The sequence below is a fragment of the Lissotriton helveticus genome, chromosome 9 (genome assembly GCF_964261635.1).
Source record: "Lissotriton helveticus chromosome 9, aLisHel1.1, whole genome shotgun sequence".
NCBI lineage: Eukaryota > Metazoa > Chordata > Amphibia > Caudata > Salamandridae > Lissotriton > Lissotriton helveticus.
In genome coordinates, this window is record NC_136070.1 from 379404164 (window position 1) to 379424030 (window position 19867).

Here is a 19867-nt window from a genome sequence, read left to right on the forward strand (position 1 = left end):
CTCGAACAACGTGTCAATACCCCCACCCACTATGCCGGACACACGCTTGACCCAATCTTCACCTCCAGAAAGCACATCTCCTTCAATCACACCACAGCTCTCCACTGGACGGACCACTGCCGCGTTCACTTCAACTACGAAAAGACCACAACCCACAACCCCCCACAACCTATTCCCCGAAGAAACTGGAACAAAATTACCACCGACCAGCTCTTCACATCGCTTCACCAAAACCCTCCTGCCAAATCATCGGACCCAAACCAAGCAGCCACCAACCTCACACAATGGATCACCCACAGCGCTGACGAACTAGCACCCTTGAAAAAGCATCAAATCAAGCAAGGTAGCAAAAAAGCCCCCTGGTTCAACGATGACCTTAAGAAATCCAAGAAGCTCTGTCGTACCCTCGAGAAAGCCTGGAGAAAAAACCCAACCACTAACAACCTGGCCACCTTCAAGAACGCCACCTGTAAACACCACCAACTGACCCAATCCACCAAGAAATCAGCATTCAAGGATCGTCTTGACAACAACGCCCAAAACAGCAAGGAACTATTCAACATCGTCAAAGAATTTACCAACCCCACCGCCGACACCAACGACATCACTCCCTCCCAAGACCTCTGCGACTCCCTAGCCTCATTCTTCCACAACAAAATCGCCGACATACATAACAGCTTTGGAATCCAGTCCGAAGACCAGTCCACTCCACCCACCTCCGAACCAAAACCGTCCTCTAACAACATTTGCGCCTGGAACCCAATCACCACTGAAGACACCGTCCGCCTGATGAACTCCATCTACTCGGGATCGTCAACCAACCCATGTCCCCACCACATTTTCAACAAAGCAGACTCCATTATCGCACCCCATCTCCGTGACGTCATCAATTGCTCCTTCAACTCCGCTACCTTCCCGGAATGCTGGAAACATGCCGAACTCAGCGTCCTTCTGAAGAAACCCAGAGCAGACCCCACTGAACTTAAAAACTACCGCCCCATCTCGCTCCTCCCATTCCCTGCCAAAGTCATTGAGAAAGCCGTCAACAGTCAACTCGCCGCCTTCCTCGAATCCAACAAATCCCTCGACCCTTCACAGTCCGGCTTCCGAGCCAAACCCAGCACCGAAACCGCCCTCATTGCAGCAACAGACGACATTCGAACTCTACTGGACAACGGAGAAACAGCTGCCCTCATCCTACTTGACCTCTCCGCAGCCTTCGACACAGTCTGTCACAGCACCCTCATATAATGCCTCAGCAACGTCGGAATACAAGGAAAAGCATTAGACTGAATCATCTCGTTCCTCGCCGGAAGAACCCAGAGAGTCCGTCTCCCCCCTTTTAGATCAGAGGCCACCGAAGTCATCTGCAGCGTACCACAAGGATCATCACTCAGTCCCACCCTCTTCAACATATACATGAGTCCCCTAGCATCCATCGCGCGCCAACACAACCTCAACATCATCTCCTACGCAGACGACACCCAGCTGATCCTCTCCCTCACCAAAGACCCAAACACCGCCAAAACCAACCTACACGAAGGGATGAAAGAAGTAGCCGAGTGGATGAAGAACAGCCGTTTAAAACTGAACTCGGACAAAACGGAAGTCCTCATCTTAGGTTCATCCCCCGATGCCTGGGACGACTCTTGGTGGCCACCGGCCCTGGGAACCGCACCCATACTTACGGACCACGCACGTAACCTGGGCTTCATCCTGGACTCCTCCCTCTCAATGACCAGACAAGTCAACGCCGTCTCATCATCATGCTTCAACATCCTACGCATGCTCAAAAAAATCTTCCGCTGGATTCCCACCGAAACAAGAAAGACGGTCACCCACGCACTGGTCACAAGCCGACTGGATTACGGAAACACCCTTTACGCCGGAACCACAGCCAAACTACAGAAAAAACTCCAACGCATCCAAAACGCCTCAGCCAGACTCATACTAGACATCCCCCGTCAAGCTCACATTTCCGGACACCTGAGAGACCTCCACTGGCTCCCCGTCAACAAGAGAATAACGTTCCGTCTCCTCACCCACGCACACAAGGCCCTCTACGACCTAGGACCCGAATGCCTCAACACGCGACTGTCCTTCTACACCCCCACCCACCAACTACGATCGTCCAATCAAGCCCTCGCCGCAATTCCGCGCATTCATAAATCCACCATGGGGGGGAGATCCTTCTCCTACTTAGCAGCCAAAACCTGGAATTCTCTCCCCACCCACCTCCGCCTTACACAGAACCACCTCTCCTTCAGAAAGCAACTAAAAACTTGGATATTCGATAAGTAAGGTACTCCCCCTCGCCCAAGCGCCTTGAGACCCTCTGGGTGAGTAGTGCGCTATACAAATTTTTGAACTTGAACTTGGTAAAAATTCCATCCAATGTGTGAATCTCCTTATGTCAGAGAAAAGAATTAAATCCCTATTAGAAACGTAGCAGGCTAGGATCGCTGGACACCAAATTATTAGGCAGGGCTTAGTGAAATGACGGAGTTATTACATAAACCCAGCATTGAATTAATTGCAAAAAAAGGGAGCAGGCAAGTAAACTAGTAGATACAGGGAAAGAGTATCAGCAGACAATTTATTATTATCCTCCCTATAGGGTTACAATCTAAAACATAACAATAAAAACAATTTATTAAAAAACAAATGTTAAAAACCACCAACAGTGGAAATACAATCAGTATGAGTACAGTCAAAAAAACAGTCTGTGGTTTTTAACATTTGTTTTTTAATAAATTATTTTTATTGTTATGTTTTAGATTGTAACCCTATAGGGAGGATAATAATAAATTGTCTGCTGATACTCTTTCCCTGTATCTACTAGTTTACTTGCCTGCTCCCTTTTTTTGCAATTAATTCAATGCTGGGTTTATGTAATAACTCCGTCATTTCACTAAGCCCTGCCTAATAATTTGGTGTCCAGCGATCCTAGCCTGCTACGTTTCTAATAGGGATTTAATTCTTTTCTCTGATGTAAGATCCCCTTCCCTGAGAGATAGAACAGGGGAACCTCCTATATGTTTGAATCTCCTTATGTGTAGGTCCTGTAACTATCTGTGTCAGGCCAAAACCTTTCAGGTTAGAAAGTAGTGTAGAGGTAGAAGAGTCAGTAAGGAGTTCTAAATTAAAATTAAAATCACCTAGTATCGTAAATGAGGGGGTGTCCAAGCAAGACTCCATGATGGATTGTAGGAGTTGGATGAATGGTGCCTTAGGCCCTGGCTGCCTGTACAGGAGCAGACCAGGGAAGGGCACCTTATTCCTAATTTTAATATTAAAAGTCATAGTTTTGGCTCCAGGTATCAGTACTGGCTCACATATGAGCTTAAATTCAGCTCTGTAAATGATCGCAATCCCATTTGTCCTGGTCTGGGCACACCTGCTGGCGAGTATCCTGGCGTAAGCACCGCCACCCAGTTTGGTTCAGAAGTGAAAGTAGCCCAAGTTTCCGTAAGGAAAACCAAGTAGGGATCTGATATCTACAGCAGGCATTCGAGCTCAAGCTTGTGCTTAATAACTTATCTGGCATTAAGCAAAATAGCAGTTAGAGTACCTATCTTTAGTAGTGGTCAATTATTGTTTACTCCCCCAGCATTAAGAATTAAGAAATCTGTCTAAAAATGTAGTGCGCAGGTACGTCTCAACAGGACTATCTTTTAGGGCACGGCAAAAATGTAATTGCACTTGAGTAATCGTAGTAATTTCAGTAATTATGCATTACTCTTGTGATACGAAATTAAACAATTATGCCAGCTTGAGTAACTACGAGAAATTTGGGGCAAAAATCTTACACCGGATCACAGGAGCACAGGAACAACAAACTAAGAGAGAACAAGTGGCTGCTAGCTTCTCCTGTTCATGTCCTGCAGCATTTAGTGCTATTTTATTTTAGCACAAAATGCATCCTCTGGCCCATCTTGGACACAAGGGTGCATTTTGCACTAAGAAAGTAGTCCTAAATGCTGGATTATGTTTCTGGTGTAATTATGCAAAAGTAAGAGTAATTTTGAAGTAATTATGAGTAATTACGCTAGAGAGAATTACACCAGTTACGCCCACACCTATTATCTGTCCCTGTCCCCCTGGTACAATAGTTGCACAACCCTCACCCTCCTCATTTCCTTTCAAACATTTGCAATGGACCAGCATCTTCTGCACACCACTCAGCCCCATACCACATACCTCTAATCATCACTAACAGAGCTCTAGGTTAAAAAAAATGGAAAAACAGTTGGGTCATTTCGTAATCCGGTACATTACCTGTCTGACTCGAGTTAAGGCATACCGGAACTACCTGTTATTATGTGAACTGGTAGAGCTTACAACAGGAGATGCTTTTTATTAAAATGTGTATTGGATATTAAAGCTGTTAAACAATATTTATAAATCTTCTGGAGTACATACAGTCTCAAAAAATATACAGAGATCGAGAGTTTATGGATTGATAATTATATTTAATTCTATATGTATTTAAATGTCAGTGGTGCTCTTACATATTAAATACATTATGTTTGCAGATAGCATCTGCACCAGCTGACTAGCACAGTAAATAGCTTCGATCAAACTATAGTGTACTTAGTTCATCAGCCTCAGAAAATGAAAGTTTGAGCTGCCCTCGCTTCTGGACTCAGACCTTTGAAAATTGACTAGGCTTGCAAACAGACACATAAAACACTTAATTAGGTAGAGATCGTCTGAATAACTTCCATTATTGAATATGGTGACAGACTGAACGCACTACAAAGCTATCTCTTATTTAGTTGAATTTATTGTAGCTTTTTTGCCGTAAATGGCTTGCAGCGCCATTGAATGAAAATAAAACCACCACAATGATACATAGATTTCCTAATAACTTGTATATATTGCATTCACTTTTTAGGGCAATCTTTTCTCTTTTAAAGAATAAGACATCGATTTTTCTCTCATAGTTTTGGGTCTTTCTCTCAACATGAGAGAACACTCGTCCTCATACACTTTTACACATATAAACAAATGCCCATTAGTCTGTCATGTATTACATCAGGATGACATCACCGTCATCCAATGTTTCTTTAGACTATCTTTATGTTACTATAGAGCCCGGCACACAGAGACCAATTACCTCTGCAGCTCTGGGTCAGCAAACTACACCTCCAGTGGATTTATTATTTGCCCCAATTGAATTCCATGTTCAGCATCGTGCCATCAGATTCTATTTTCATATGTACATCACCATTTAGTTAAAATCTGAAAAAAGTGTGTTGAATGAAGCATCGAACATTTATATTCTGTAAACAACCAAGGCTGGAGTTTTTTGTTGTTGGTGTTTTTTTTAGTTAAACGTGTGAAAACAAATACATTTGAGAAACCCTGAGCGAGGCAGGAAGTTCTACATACAACTGCATCCTCAATACCTGTGAGCACTCTGTGGTCATCTAACTATTAAGGGCGATGCCATAACAATAATTAAAAAAAGAAATACACTACTTAGAGTCGATTCGAGTTTCAATTAAGAAAGAAAAGGGCGAACTATCTCGAAACAAAGTTACATAATATATGAAGCATCAAAAATCAGCCAATTTATTAATATTCATAATGAATTTGTTACTCCATAGATTCAACATTTGGTAGCTTCGAGCTTACACTGTCCAAAAACACTGCTGCTTAAATAACGAAATGATTTCCATATATTTGCAGTGGTTTTTTGTAAGATTATTGTGAATTTTTTTTAAAAAAATGACCTATGGCCGCTTTATTTAAATTATTTTTGCTTTTACTGTTATGTGTTCATACTTAAATGGTGTTACCTGGCTACGGACCTGGATTGTGTGCTTCTGTGTGTCAGGGGAATACTTATGATAGAGTTTCAGTACAATTAAGCATTCAGTCTCGGTCTTCTGTTTCGACCCGTTTGTCATGTTTATTTTTGGCAAGATTTATGCCTTTTCACTTCTGCTGGGTGTTGTTCTCTGCCCTGCTTTTTTTTTTAATTGCCGCTGCAGAAATGCGAGTTGTAAACGGAGGGTTTAGTGATGAATGAGGGCAGAGAAAGATTAAACTTGGAAAAAGCACGTTTTTGGCAAACCCACATGAAATGTTGTTTTCCCCACGGTCACCTTTTCTTTCTCAAAAACGAGAGCTTTGCAGCAATTCAGATGTTGAAAACAATGCATTTTAATGTTCTTCTACTGTTGCCACCTTGTGGTCTCCAGACATCACTGCATGTGAATCAGTACATTGGATAGTCTTTTCCCAAAGGTAAAGCTGAACAGAAAAAACTATACTGAAAGAGCCAATTATGCACGCATTGTGTTCGAGAAGGCATTTCAAGAAAGACATAAATCAGCTATATTCACAGATCTGTTTGAAAACCTTCACAGAACTTTCTTTTTATTTATTTTCGCTAAAACCGTCCATCAAGGTGCAGTGTGGCGCTCTTCAAAGGTCTTTTAAATTGTAGCAGGAGCATCGAAAACCCGAATTATGCAGAATAGGATTGTTTATGAGGTCCAGTTAAACCCAATAGAGACATGTAATTGGGGCAGTACTAGACAGCACATTGTACAGTTACTTTTTGCATTGAACTAGACGGGTATACTCCCTTTTATATGTATCAAACTGTAAAGGAATGGAAAAACTGCATACAATTGCCTTCATTGGTGTTTGCTGTGTACAGTTTTCGCTGGAAGCCGGTAGCGTGAATGCCTGGTCCACAATCCAATCACGATTATGTCTGTGAAGAGTGGAACTAAAACTGCTGTAAGGTCATATGGGTGCAGTAGTTTCCCTACTTTACCCTGGGTTGTCCAGGTTTCCAGAGACTCGAGCAAAGTGGTGGAAAGGCAGATGTTGGTCTGCTGTCGGGCCTACCTTCTTCTGCCTCTGTTGTGTTTCTTCAGACCCAGGGGCTTAACAGAGCCCCCTGCAGCCCCTGTAGTGCAAGGAGGGCCTCCAACCATTCAAGGAGCCTGAATCCTTCAAGGGCCCCCTATGCAGCCCAAACCCAGTGGTTGAGTGGTGGATAGCAGGTCATCAGGTCCTGCATTTTTTTTTAATATATGAGGTGGATGAAGAGTGTGAAAGGGAGTAAAGGGAGAAAGTGTGGGAGAGATGAAAAAGGAGTCAGGTAAGGTAAGGTAGGCCATTTTGTGTGTGGCTTCCCCATGACTAATCTCTGCCTGCTCTCATTGTCCATTTGATGACATTTTGAACTCTCTATGAAACCAACCCATTGTTGATGGTAACTTGGAAACTGGATGTCAGAAGAACTTTCCCGTAATAAAGTATTACAAACAACCAATAATATCACAATGGTCCGTTGTACCCATCCCACACAATTCCATAGCAATTTTAAACGAACCAGAACCCTTAAAATGTATGCAGGGTCAATTGCTAAAAAACCCACAAGCAATCTGCTCTGGTGCTCTACATTAGCACTTCAACTGCTGGTAGGTAAACACAACATTGGTGCGACCATTGTAAAAAGAAAAAGAGAAAACCCCACTCTGAGAGAGGCAGTGTGGGGTCAGCAGAGCAGTTTTCAGAGCATTAGGATCATTAGGAACCTAGCCGCTACCAAGGTAAACATGTCTTTGTGCCAGATGCTGTACTTGGGATGATTAAATGAATCACAGAGTTAGCATCAAACAGTAGAACATGAGGACATTTGTAAATCACAAGTTAAACAGAGCTTGTTCAAAAAGTAAATGTAAACATTTACATGGTAAGCTAGCATACTATTGAGTGCAAAGATATCACTGACCAATATATCAATATAGTAAGTATATGTAGGTAAGCATAGGTTTACTATACTTAACTCCACTCATGTGTACATTGATAATATAGATAATTTCAAGGAATATGGGCATGGAGCTAAGAATAATAAATCACTATTTACCTATATATACTTACTTATCGATATTTTTATCCATAATATTTTGGTTAGTGGTATTTTTGTAGCACACTATTCTTGTAGTCAATACATTATTTTTAAGTGTTAGTAAAGTATCTTAATATTGTAAGATAAGATAACAAGTGGCAAGAAAATATAACAAAGCGAGCTTCGAGTGAACGTACTCATAAATGAAGTAATTTATAAACATAAATATTCAGTGAGGAAAGGGTAAAGGAGAGGAATCTATTGGGGATCTGAAACTCTTATCTCAAAAAATATTAAGTTCAATAGTATTGTAGATTATGTTTAATTATGAAAACGCAATCAAATATAATTTAGAGAATCAATAGTAAGCTATTGATATAGGATACATGAATATGGCATATATCACAGTGGCTCAGGTACTTCTTCAGTGTCTGGAGGATGCAATTTGGAGCTTGCTGAAATACTTGCCAAAAAGGAAGTTATGTGAGTCCATATTAATTCTCGTTTGATCAATAGAGTCTCGAGTGTTATATAGGCTTCCCCTAATCAGTTATTAAAACACAATTTACAACCAAGCTTGAATGGTGACATTAGAATTATCCTTTCACTGTTTTGCATATGCTTGAAATGCAACAGCTATCAGAAGATAAGTTATAGGAATATTGAACAGCCAATAATTCAATTTACGGATATTCATTTATTTAGGGAATTTTATTTTTAAATAAAGGAAATTGGAAATTTTTGGGGGTATCATTGCAGGTATGCACAAAATAACTGGAACTAGCACCAGCTTTGAGTCTAAAAGACCTCACTAAGACAAAAATAGAGGATCCATCTGGACACTCGGTTTTCTTGAAGGTTGCTTTAAAATTCAGCTTAATTGTATCTTTGATAGAATTTGCTAATCATAATCCCAGATATTATATTTTGTTAGGGTTCAGAGAAAATCCTAAGTTGTCAAACTTTCGTTAGTAACAAAGCGTATTAAATGGGAGAGCTAAATAGAAGGATATTGTCTGAATAAATTAACATTGCAATTGCTTCACACCATATATAAATCATTGTATTTTATTTTTTGGGGCATTTGTTTATTAAAAATTGTTTAAGAGCCAGGATAAATAAAAGTGCAACAGTAGGCAACATTGTCTTACTCCTCTTTGTAATTGGAAGGTTGCAGGAGGGATCCATTAAGAAAAATAGTGCTTTAGGTACAGAATATATAAAGGTGAGACTAAACGGATGATCTTGGTATAGGACCAGACCAATGAAGCTCATAGTCGATATCCTGACTTACAACTGCCTACATAGCTCTTGGGAGGTCTAATGGACACTTTTTGAAGCTCACCTGGCGCACTTACTTACCTACATTTTTAGCTAAATAGGACCATTTTGACTTCACTTTAACACAATGCTCATCATTGTGATGACATAAAGCCCCAGATTACATGCTTGAGTTTAAATTCCGATCCCTGTGCAAACAGGAGTTTAAGTGGGGATCTGAATACCATGTTGTATGATAATTATCACAGCCACGCTTTTTACTGACAGATGGGGATCTGCATACCATGTTTATGATGATTATCACATCCATGATTTTTACTGATAGATTTTGACAAGTCAAACCTTTTAAAATGTTTCAGGTAAGAGGTCAGAGAAAAAGAGAAATATGCAGAATTCACTGCATTATACACCAATTAAGCTGTTGTGTCTAATTTCCAAGTGGAAATCTTGGAAAAGAAGGTATTTACTGATCCCAACATATACCTCACACCAGTGTAAAGGCATTTCCTGGGCGAGGTAAATGCCTCACTCAATCCTCAATTCAATTCAGGGCCAAAGATTCTGGGGCAGATTTACAAGCCCCTTGTGTGACTTTTGTGCCACCTTTGCGTCACTTTTGTGACGCAGCCACAGCGTAACTGTTGCGGCCCATTTACAGAGTGACGCATCTAGGGAGATGCGGCACATTGTAATGTCCTGCGTCACATTATACTTGCGTCAGGTATATTGTATGCAGGGTGGGCGTTCCCATACAAAAAGCCATGTAGAACTGACACAGTGAAATCTACAAGATTTCACTGCGTCACTCTACGCCTTCACTGCATCAAAATCCAGGCATAAGGCATGACGCTGGGCTTTTTAAATGGGACTCACCCATCTATTGTGGCGCATTGCTGAAGTTGAGTCACTTTCATGAGCAACTCCAGCAATGCCTCACTTTTGCGCCAACCGATGCATCAGAATTTCGGACGCATCTGTTAATCCTTGCGCCATGGAGCACTGTATTGTACATACAGCGCATCCATAGTGGCGCAGGACATTTGGCTCTGATGCAAGGAAACTGATGCATCCATGCAGATGCGTCAGTTCCTGTAAATCTGCCCCTCTATTTTTAACTGGCTGAAAGTTTATCAATGCCTTGGTTCTGGAGTTCAACTGGACACAAAAATATATAAAAATAACACAACATGTAGGGCCTACAGCATGAATCTAGCACTCAGAAAGTGAAGTGTGCCATGACACCACACTACAGCTATGAGGAATACACTACCCGCAGCTTTACATAATGGGGATACACTTGGCCTGCAAACTCCTGCCTCCACATAGTTACACAACTCCTCCACAACTTGTAATATCCTGCCTAAATATGATTATTGTTACTTTATCACATACTTAATAACATTTATAATTTTAATAATCATAATAGTAATGCACATTATTATGGTTTCTTATTATTAGTATTAATATTATGAATAATACTGACAATATTCTGAATAAAACAATAATAATGATAACAGTAATATCAAATAGTAACACTAATAACGAGAATAATAATAGTCATAAATATCATTATTATTAGACTTATTATTGCAGTGCGAGTTTGCTGGCAACTGTTTCATAAATGCCAAGCCTCTCAAATCTTGCCGGAGCCTGTGGCAACTGGAGGCTATCTCCATCTCGGGAGCATACTGCTTAATTTCATTTATTACACTGCCACTTCACATTTTGCCCTTGGCTTTTCTCGTGTTCTTATCTCTTCAGAGGTAAAGCATGCACATCAGCGAACGAACCCTTCACAGTCTGACAGCATCAACAATGAAACTGTAGTGCGTTTCTGCAAATGTGACTTTTTAAGTTTTGCTGAATCTTTTATTTGAAATTCCCAGCAACGCCTGTTCTCTATGCTTTGCTATTTTTGTGCCTGAAAACGTGAATGCGGAGCCTCTCTTTCGATCCCATTGTACATAATTAAAAGTTTCCAGCAAAGTTACTGCTCAGTCGTGGTATGTCTTATTTAAATAGGAGTGTCTCACGGTCGGACTGGAAAGAGAAACCAGCCCTGGCAATTCCACTTGACAAGCCCCCCCCTTCCCCGCGAGGAGGAAGGGGGTTTGTGTCAGGTGTCCGATATTACAGTACCGCTGCAAAGCCAGCCCCCAGTGACAAAACCAGCCCCCACGGCCCCTAAACTGCCCCCCAACCCTCCGACCCACCAGGGGAAATGCCCGGTGCCCGCTACGGCCAGTCCATATTTCCTTGACCAAGGCCCTTCGGCTTGTAGCGATGTTGAAACGTACTGTAAAATTTGACAACTTCTGCTAAAAAGGTCTACTTAGCAGTATTTTAACCTGGACCCCTGTTTCAAATTTTAGAAAGGATGGACTAGTTACAGAGGCACATCTCTGTTTGTCACTGTATCAGTCCCCCTTTGGCACATTCATGATCTGGAATGAACATGCTTTAATACAGCAGAATTGTGGCAAAATGGACAATCATTTGCTGCCATAGTTTTTCTTTTCTGTACCAATTTTCTTTAAATGAATAGAACCAATTCTCTGAATTCCCAAACTGCACCTATGAGGCACAAAAGATTTTTATTTGTATTTTCATTTTTTAGTAATATTATTTTTTATTAAAGTAACTTTTTAACAACTAACATACTCGAAGCGTCTGAAAGGTCTCACTGCAGCCTTCGACACCATTTCCCCCCACACACTCATCAAGAGACTGCACCAGGTTGGAATAAAGGGAGACACACTGAGATGGATTGCATCATTCCTTTAGGGACACACACTGAAAATCCACCTATCTCCTTCACCTCAGAACCCACAAGCACTACCTGCAGCATCCTTTATGCCTCATCCCTCAGCCCCACCCTCTTCAGCACCTACATGACACCTCTAATCAACATCATCAGAACCCACAACATCGACATAATTTCCTACGCCACCGGCACTCAGCTCATCCTCTTGCTCTCAGCAGACCCCATCATTACCAAGACCAACTTTCACAACTGCATGAAGAATGTCACATCCTGGATCAACGACAACTATTTGAAGCTCAACACAGACAAAGCTGAAGTGCTGATCTTTGGCGACCACGCCTCCCTTTGGAATGACTGCTGGTGACACACTGAACTCAGACCCATCCCCACACCAGAAGATCACGCCTAAAACATCGGTATCATCCTGGACATAAAACTCACCATGAAACGGCATGTTCCAAAGAATCATCAAATGGCTCCCCATAAGCATAAGAAAAACAGTAATGAAAGCCCTAATCACCAGCCGTTTGGACTATTGCAAATCACTGTACACAGATACAACCTTCAAACTCATGAGAAGGCTCCAGATGATACAGAATTCAGTGGTCACACTGATCCTCAACCTGCCCAAACACACCCACCTCACCCAGCACCTGAGTAACCTCCACTACCCCCAGTCCAGAAAAGATTCCAATTCAAACTACTGACACACGCCTACAAAGCCCTCCATGACCAAGAACCAGCATACATGAACCACTGCCTGAACTTCCACCAACCATCCATAAACCTCCCCTCCATCTTTCTCACCCTGGCTCAGGCATCGCACATCTGTGGCAGCCACAGCAGTGGCCGCTCCTTCACTCACCTCACCTCCAAGTCCTGGAACACCTTCCCTCCCCACCTCCGTACATCTGCCTCGCTGATGGACTTCAAGAGGAGGCTCAAGACCTGGCTTTTCGACTGCGCCCAACAACCTAAGCGCCTGGATACCCTTGTGTGTGAAAAGCCACGCTCTACAAGTACTGATTGATTGATTGTGAATTAATAAAATGTGCCACAGGGTTAGTCCATTGGTATAGGTTTTACAAATGATAAAAATAAGTACATTCACTCTAAATACTTCTAAAACTTTTCAAATGATACTTGAGCATTCATTCCCAAAGATCTAATGTTTAAAGACCATCTTTATATGTACAGTTACGCTTTACCACTGATCTATCTAGCAAGGGTTGAATAAAAGGGAGGAGTCTCAAAGCACTATTTTCCCAAGCAATTACTATAGGAAAAATTAGGCAACAATCTAGAAAATACGGCTGAATAGATTGACATCAAATTTGGCAGAAAGCTAGATCTTTATTCATAAAGTGTGCTTTTTCTGAATTGGCTTAAATCCATTCAGTGCTTTTTAAGAAATTAAGATAAAAAATGTATAGATATATTCACAGTTGGTCCCGTGAAGACCATGCGTGGTGGGCTGGCATAGTTAGGTATGGTAATAAAATCTTACTTTATGTTAAAAAAAATACCCTAGAAATTCACTTACAAAACAAAAGGTTAAAGTGACTTTATAGTTAGATGAAAATGTCAGTTAAAATGTAACAGTTCAAACTCAAAAAACCACTGACATTCACCAGTTATTGTTTACGGAAGTTACTATGACTGGCGCCCTCCCCTTACACTACTTATGACCTCACATATTAGTTCAATAATGACATGTTTTATGACATAATGGAAATACCACTGATGACACCTCAAATGACAACATTGATGATGGCTCTGTGCATGTCGAGGGTGTAAGTTATAGTTACTTCAGTAAACTATAATTGGTGATTTTTTGTATGTTTTTAATGCAAAGTAAACTATTATTACCATACCTAACTGTAAAGTCACTTTAACATTTGTTTTTTACAGTGAAAAAGTTTATATATATAAATTTAAAAAGGGTGTGTATAAATGTGTGTATTTTACTTATTGGGCCTTTTGGTGAGCTTGCTTCATCAATTGATCTCTTAGTCTTGTCATTCACATTTTACTTCTCCCGACTACAGGGCAATGGGTCAGCCAACTTCAGCCATTGGCTACCTTCACTGTGAGTAATCGCATTCTGCTATTTCACTAGGACCACATTCCCATTCAAAAGAGTTCCCAACAGTGTCAGGGACTATTATGGCAATGTGTGCTTTTTGTTCCCCAAAAATTCTTTTTTTTTGCATTTTATTTTTATATTGACAAAGAGCCAACAGCTCTCCGAACAATAAAGGTTTACGAAAACCATGGCAAAACAAAATAAGCACTGACAAAGCCAAAAGGCTGTCAGCCTGCATCAGGCCTATTGGATTGACATTGCGTGTTAGTGTTCCCATTAAGGTATGATGGCTATCTGGACCTCGGCACACACAGATTGATTCTATGTAAGAAGAAATTCTAATTACAGCACTCCAAACAAATGTATATATATCAGTTATAGGCTCTGGTGTCTGGCCCGTCAGCACAAAAAACAGTTTAAGGCTGACTCTGAACAATACATAAGTATCAAAGAACACGGATCACAGTGGATGAGAAGGGGTCCAAAGTTCTCAAAACACATTCAATTGAAGTCCGAGTCAATTATCTTCAATATATTCTTTATTCAAAATGTCCATAAAAAGTTCTCCCAGCACGTAAATCGCCAACACGTGTTTCGTCTCACACTGAGACTTCATCAAGGCATGAAAAATGTCAGAATGTCATGTTGATGTATTAGAGTTAAGGGGCACACTGCAGACATCAAGTGATGGAGCACCATCCAGTTAAAACAGCGGAACTTGTAGCTGCAGTGCGTGGTAACACAAATACTTGTTTTAGAAAATTTCGAGGAACAGCAACATCAATCCTTATTCAAAGATGTAACTCAAGGGTGAAAACAAAGCGGGCTCTCGCACTTAAAGTCCTTAGTAGAAAACTAAATACGGTCGATAGACAATCGTCAAGCCCGTACTTAAGTAGTGGTTGAGTTAGCAACCATGATAAGTTGCAATCTGGAGAAAAACCAAAGCTGTATATAAATCGGGGGGCCCGCCGATTGATGTTGCTGTTCCTCGAAATTTTCTAAAACAAGTATTTGTGTTACCACGCACTGCAGCTACAAGTTCCGCTGTTTTAACTGGATGGTGCTCCATCACTTGATGTCTGCAGTGTGCCCCTTAACTCTAATACATCAACATGACATTCTGACATTTTTCATGCCTTGATGAAGTCTCAGTGTGAGACGAAACACGTGTTGGCGATTTATGTGCTGGGAGAACTTTTTATGAACATTTTGAATAAAGAATATATTGAAGATAATTGACTCGGACTTCAATTGAATGTGTTTTGAGAACTTTGGACCCCTTCTCATCCACTGTGATCCGTGTTCTTTGATACTTATGTATTGTTCAGAGTCAGCCTTAAACTGTTTTTTGTGCTGACGGGCCAGACACCAGAGCCTATAACTGTTATATATACATTTGTTTGGAGTGCTGTAATTAGAATTTCTTCTTACAAAGTCTCATTGGCATGCACATTTCATGTCTGCCTATAGCACCTTTGGGTAGTAGGTGCCTTGAATTTCTTTAGCACCCAAAAGATACTCATTGTTTTGAATTGTCTTCGGATATTTTTCGTGTACTATTTGAATATACATACATGTACTTTAAAGATTAGTGCGGACGTTTCCTTCGGGAACACTACTATCCAAATAGTCTGTAGAACAGATTGATTGTATGGTTGTCTTAAATAGCAGCTCCCAGCACAAATCGTGGATCGCGTTACATGTAAGTTGGTAAACTGGTATGGAATTGCTCATAGGTTGGCCTTTGCCCAGGGCAAAATTATCAGAGCGTTCACAGTTTTGTGCTTAGAATGGTGAATTACAATGAGAGCTGGTGTTTATATACTCATTCCCACATACTTCCCCTTATCTGGGCCCTTTTCCCCAGCCATATTTTAGCAGATTATTCCAGGCAAAATAGGCAGGGGGAACCAGTTCGACTTTTTGGTGCACCGACAACCTGGAATCCAAATTCGATCAGTAACTTATATTCACGTCCGATTTGGGAAAACCTTGATCAGTTTACTGAAGAATGGGTTGTTTAATCCGGTCTCAGGTCTGGAAAATCACTGTGTAACATATGAATATTTGTGCGTATCAGCTTTCCTAATTTCTTTCTTTCATCATTAACTTTGCTCTTGGCTTTATTTTCCTGCATATTCATATGGCTTTGATCTGTTTGCACTATATTTTAATGTGCTGGCGCCTTACTTTTGGGCATTTTATCATATTCCTTATTTATTTTTCAGTGCAAGTTCATAATGCGTGTCTGTCTTCTGAAAGCCATTCAAAACTTTGCCCTCTGTCAAGCAAGAACCCCGATACTTCTTTGACCCTTTTGCTTGTTACAGTCCTGTTGTTGGTGAGCAATGTTACCTTGCTGCCTATAACACAGATACAAACTGGACTGGAAAATTCCTACCTTAAATGTGTGTATTTTCTAAGTTTAACGTGTTCTGGCACATGTCATGCAATATATGGTCTAAGGGTCTTTGGTTACAGCCTCCTTTGATTCAGAAACCATCAACCATTGGCTTAAGACATTGTCTTTCAGTCATATCTTTTTTTATAAAATATTTGTATTGAAGTTTTTCACATTTACAACGTATGACATAAAACATGTAAACTTCGCAGTCTTTGGTGTTACAAGGCCCCCAGCCTTTGAAAAGCCTGGGTGCATTTTACATGTGAAAAGTACACTATTTCATCACACATTAATGTATTTATCCCATCCACGCTTTGCAAACATAGGGCAACCCCCTTTTTAACTGTTTGGCACTCCAGCATGGATTTGTTCAGTTCTTCGATGTGAATGTTAAACCTATTTATTGGCTTTGTTGATTCTTGTTTATTTTGTGTGCTCATCGCCAACCAGGAGGAATGTTAGAAATACATGGACCGTGATCTTCCTGGCTCCAAATGAAACATGCGACTTTGGCGATCGCCAGCTCTCTGAGACTGCTTTAGGAGGGGTTCACCTTTTGTACCATTCTTGTCAATGTGAGGTCTGGAAAAATGTAGTTGAAAAGGCGCTGGGGTTCCATGCCCTCCTGGGTGAGCTCGGCTCAACCAGTGCTGGCAATCAGAATGCAATTCATGCCGAGGTGCAACCTTGCTGTGCAGTGGCAGCCATCTGTCATCTACAACCCTGAGTACTTGTAAGAAGACTAAGTAAGAAGAAAAGTAGTGTGGGGTGGAGAGGCATGCAAGAAAGGTCGCCGTGACTCTGTGAGGATGAGTTCTTCTTTGGTGACCACTGAAAGTGAGTGTGAGGACGAGAGATTTGGCAACAGCTCTTCACAAGGAAGGTAAATAGAAGCTAGCGGCTGATTTAGCAATGGGCCTGCCTAATATGGAGATAACAAAGGTATATTATCAGGAGAGGGATTATTGCAAGGCCTTCTGTTATTACCGCTGCATCTCCCGATAATACCAGAGATGTTTCGGGTAATGTAGAACCAAACAAGTCTTAACCCCGTTGCCGGTCATGCTTTCTACTCTGCGCCATTACTACCCTGTTCTTAAAGAGCGGCTATATACATCCCACACTTGCTCTAGTGCACTGATTAGACCTCACAGAGATGTGGGTGCTCTGTACGCATTTTTATTAATTGAGCAATAAAGGGGCGCAAACCTTCTGAAAGTGTAACTCCAAATAAACGTTCTAGAGCTAAGGACATTATTCTTTGAACTGCTGCCTTGTGAAGCCTCGAGTACCCAGGCGTCAGCCCAGATCCCTTTGGCTAACAAAACAATAATGTACTGCGTGCTATGAAGGGGTAACCTGCACCAGGAAGGACACTCCTTCAGGATGACCTTGGAGCTTGAAGAACTCCAAGTCAGGAGGAACTTGCCCCAGGGGCTCCTCGTTTACTGACAGACTGATATGTCTACTGTAAGAGAACTGTCACAAAGGGCAGATTTCCTTCTAAGTGCTACACGACATCTTTACACTATGGGGTTTGTGGCAAAACAGACCTATTTAGGAATGAGAGTGAATTGCCAATGCCACTGTTTTGCATAGAAATGTGGGCGATTTTGGTACGCAGGGCTCTAAGTGGGCCGGGTCCTGACCAGCTGTTCTTAAAAGCGGGTGCTGGAACGGGTCTCTATCGGGCCCTCCATTTTTACCCTCACCCTCAGGATGAAAACAAAATCTTAACTCAACAGCTGTACCACCCTTCACTGCCAGTGATGTAACTTCAAAGTATATTCTCGATATAATACTTTCACAGTCACATCATTTCAGAACGGAAGCATTTTCCGTATTATTTCCGACGAAGCCATAATTGTTGCTTATTTATCTTATGCAATTAACAACCATTGACAAAGCCAATAGTTCTGGATTGTTGTAGGTATAATGTTACTTGCTGTATCATATATCTGGATGCAATGATAACAACAGCCAAGTACCAGTCAGGCGGCAACTATGCTAAGCACAGATTCTACGCTGAATCGCTAGATGTTTTAAGCACGGCAATTAATTCCATCAGCCACGCCCCTTTGAGAAACCCCTAGTTTTTTCATCCCACTTAAAGCCCTAGTGGTACTACTCCTCCTGGCATCGTTGGGAGGGACTGGCTCATCCACATATCCTTAAAACCGACACCCGCAGTAAAACAAATATATTTGCTTTATTTTCCTGGAATGACCACTAGGTGGCAGCATCGTTCCCCGCAAGTGCATCTATAGTACTATCAGGGTGCAAAACTTTGATTACGTGAATCTAATACTTTTGTGTTTGACGTCTAGAACGTTTTAAAGTCGAAAGTAAGGACACTAAATTGACGTCTTGCTCTGCGGTTACTAGAAATATAAATATAGCCTTACAATTTTTGTTACCTTGTTTCCCATTTACTCACTTTTAAACAACCTCGCGGCCTCAGATGTTAGCCTTACTTAACTGTGTCACCATCCCATTAAGAGAAACACGTCTTCTAGTAAGTTTTAATTCTGACAGCACTACTGCAAGAAACCCTACATCTCCTGGCAACGGAGCTTATACTTGAGGAAACCTAGAAGCCTGCGTCTTATAGTTTCATTTCTTGGCACTTCAATTAATCTCTTATACAATAACCAGGTTTTTTTTCCCTTCCGGTGTCCGTGAATGTGGTACTTCTGTTCACGGTGATAGCCGACATAGAAGTGAGCACTTACGAACAAACTTGCAAGTATCTTACAAGTCGTATAAGAGCAAAGTGATGGTGTGATCTATAATTGTACGGCTTGCGACAAATGCTGACTTTTCTTAATTAAATCATACACTGGAGTATCGAGAGGACAGACGGGGGTTCAACCAATCAGCATTGGAGTAATGGGAACTTTTCTTCTAATGCAAGTTAGCTGCAGGGCACAAGTCCTAAATAAAGAAGTGGGGGGACGCTCACAGACAGGAAGTGACGTCAGGAAAGGCAAAAACCTAGAAGTGGGGGGACGCTCAAGTACGTGAAGTGACGGCACGACCGGAAGTGACGTCACGAAAAGGAAAAAACCTGTTAAAATAGGTATGTGTTTAATAGTTGGTGTAGCGCTTTTGCGCAGGGGGGACGGCGTCCATCCATTGGTTGAAGATCTCAGCGTCTATTGGGCACCCTGCCAACGGCGAACCTGGTAGGTGAAGGGGCGTGGTGACCGGCGTGGTGTCCTGCGGCAGTCCGAGAAACTTCCGATTTCAAAATGGTGGACGGCGTTTTGATTGAGCAGGGTGGACGGCGTCCACCCTGGAAAACCCTCGAAAATAAGTGGGGGGATGCTGTCCACCCGCGTGGTACCCCGACTCGTGCCCTGGTTAGCTGTTTCTCAAAGATGAGCGGGCAAGAAAAAAGAACGGAGGTATCGATAACCACCACCGCGGGAAAAAACACAAAAATAAACAACA